Source organism: Triticum aestivum, chromosome 7D (genome assembly GCF_018294505.1).
Source record: "Triticum aestivum cultivar Chinese Spring chromosome 7D, IWGSC CS RefSeq v2.1, whole genome shotgun sequence".
Lineage (NCBI taxonomy): Eukaryota > Viridiplantae > Streptophyta > Magnoliopsida > Poales > Poaceae > Triticum > Triticum aestivum.
In genome coordinates this window covers 283,617,133-283,619,924 of record NC_057814.1, presented here as the reverse complement: position 1 = coordinate 283,619,924, position 2,792 = coordinate 283,617,133, and positions in this window count along the sequence as shown.

Sequence of the window (2,792 nt, the reverse complement as noted above, 5' to 3'; positions counted from 1 at the left end):
TCCTACCCTCCCGTGGCAGTGGGGTCCTATTGGAAACTAAGGGATATTAAGGCCTCCTTTTAATAGAGTACCGGACCAAAGCATTAACACTTAGTGAATACATGAACTCCTCAAACTACGGTCATCACCGGGAGTGGTCCCGGTTATTGTCACTTCGGGGTTACCGGATCATAACACATAGTAGGTGACTATTGACTTGCAAGATAGAATCAAGAACTCACATATATTGATGAAAACATAATAGGTTCAGTTCTGAAATCATGGCGCTCGGGCCCTAGTGACAAGCATTAAGCATAGCAAAGTCATAGCAACATCAATCTCAGAACATAATAGATACTAGGGATCAAACCCTGACAAAACTAACTCGATTACATGACAAATCTCATCCAACCCATCACCGTCCAGCAAGCCTACGATGGAATTACTCACGCACGGCGGTGAGCATCATGAAATTGGTGATGGAGGAAGGTTGATGATGACGAAGTCGATGGATTCCCCTCTCCGGAGCCCCGAACGGACTCCCGATCAGCCCTCCCGAGAGAGATTAGGGCTTGGCAGTGGCTCCATATCGTAAAACGCGAAGAATCCTTCTCTCCGATTTTTTTTCTCCCCGAACGTGAATATATATACTTGGAGTTGAGGTCGGTGGAGCACCAGGGGGCCCACGAGGCAGGGGGCGCGCCCCCACCCTCATGGACAGGGTGTGGGCCCCCTGGTCTTGATTCTTCCTCAAACAGTATAGTCTCATTGCATCAGTGTCATCCCTGGATCGGTAATGCTGACATGCACAGTACTTTGAAGGATTTATAACACAGTAGCAATCACACACTTATTACATCGAATTGTTCAAGAGAACTCAATACAATAAATATGGCTTAAGGCCATCTAACTCTTTGAAGGATTTATAGCGGAAGGCTTCGAAGATAAAGTGAGTCCATCAACTCCAACGGCATCACTGAGTATAAGACCACGACCTAAGGCTCCTTACTCGTCGTCTGAAAAGTCTGCAACATGATACGTTGCAGCCCGAAAACGGGTCAGCACATGGAATATGCTGGCAAAGTAACACATAGAGAGTAATGAATAAAATAATGCTATCACTACATGCATATTTGGCTGGTGGAAAGCTCTATGGTTACAGTTTTGCGAAAAGCCAATTTTTCCCTACCACAAAGGAATAAATTTTATTTAACTATCATGGTGGTTGTTAAACATTGAGAAGGTACCTCCAACTCAATCCCAATTAAGAACGTGATTAACCCAATCAAATTAAATTAAGTAACATGATGATGAGATTCATATGATAATCCAAGAACTAGATACTCAAGATGTCCATAACCGGGGACACGGCTAATCATGATTAGTTTGTACACTCTGCAGAGGTTTGTGCACTTTTCCCAAAAAGACTCGATCGCCTCCACTTGATTTCTCGCACTACATGGTGTTTGAGAAACGGATGGCCGAGACACAGTCTTTCAGAAACACTACTCTTTACTCCGGGTGGACAGTTACACCTACTTTCCCCTACACCTGCTAGCCCACCTCTTCAAGAGGTCATGTAACCTACTCAACTATGCTAGAGCCCATAATAGCTTGTGGCTGCACACGAAAGTTTCTAGCTTGAATAATCTCATGATCCCTTTGAGTCTGGGTGTCGGTCCATAGGATGATCACACGGGTACTCCAGGATATCCAAAAATACAGGCAACACTGGTTTCTCCAGGTGCCTCAATCCACCCAGATGTAAATTAAAGTAGCCACCTTAAGTTGAACCATAAATTAATAATCTCACATCTGTCATGAAGAATTCACTCAAACCCAATCCACGTCTACAAGCATAGCATAGCAATATAAGCAAACGTAGAAGTAACACCCAAAGGTTTGATAGTAAACAGGGCAATAGGTACTACCTCATCTACTTCCCAGAACCCACATATTAATCAGATCCTAATCATGCAATAGTTTGAGGATTGATCTAATGCAATAACACTGGGTGATGAAAAGTATGATCCAAGTGTTACTTGCCTTGCTGATGATCCGTGAAACCTAGAGACTCGTAGTAGCACGCTTCGCATTCCGGGTACTCTATCGCAAACAAACAATACATACATAAGCAATCAAACAAGGGTGCACGAAATAAAACTCAAAATAAGAGATCTAACTAGAAAGTTCAACTTAAGAACTCCGGTTTGCAAAAAAAATCAATTCAAACGAGGCAACGAAGGTCAAACGGCGAAAGAAACAAGCTTTGTTTACTAATCTGGATCTAAGTCAAATTTTACAATAGCAAAAACTGGTTCGAGTTGGTTAAACGGAAAGAGAATTTCGAGACAAAACTCTAGGCGCTTGAATCGCCTGATTCCGATAAACGAGCGAAAAGTTATACTAAAACGAAAAACAGATCGGAAATCGCGATGAGGAATAATCGCGGAAAATCCGAGAAAAAGAAAAACTGACGAACAAGCTAACGATCGAACGTTCGCTGTCTATAAAAAATCCTTTCATTTAATTAGCCAGCCCCGCCTTTTCTATGCTCTGATTTCTGAACCGTTCGTTAAAACGAATGAACGAACTGGCGTTCGCTATTTAACTAAACCGGGAAAAAAATTAAACCGATCTAATATAAAAAAATGCATCTCGGTTTAGAAAAAACCGAACGGTTTTTTGAGAAAAACCGGCGGCTACCTCAGTTCGCGTGACGGCGGCGGCGGCGAGCGGCTCTGGCGGGTGGCGGCGTCTGGCGAGAGGCGACGGGGCTCCGGCGGGCGGCGGTGGATGGCGGCGGGGCGGCG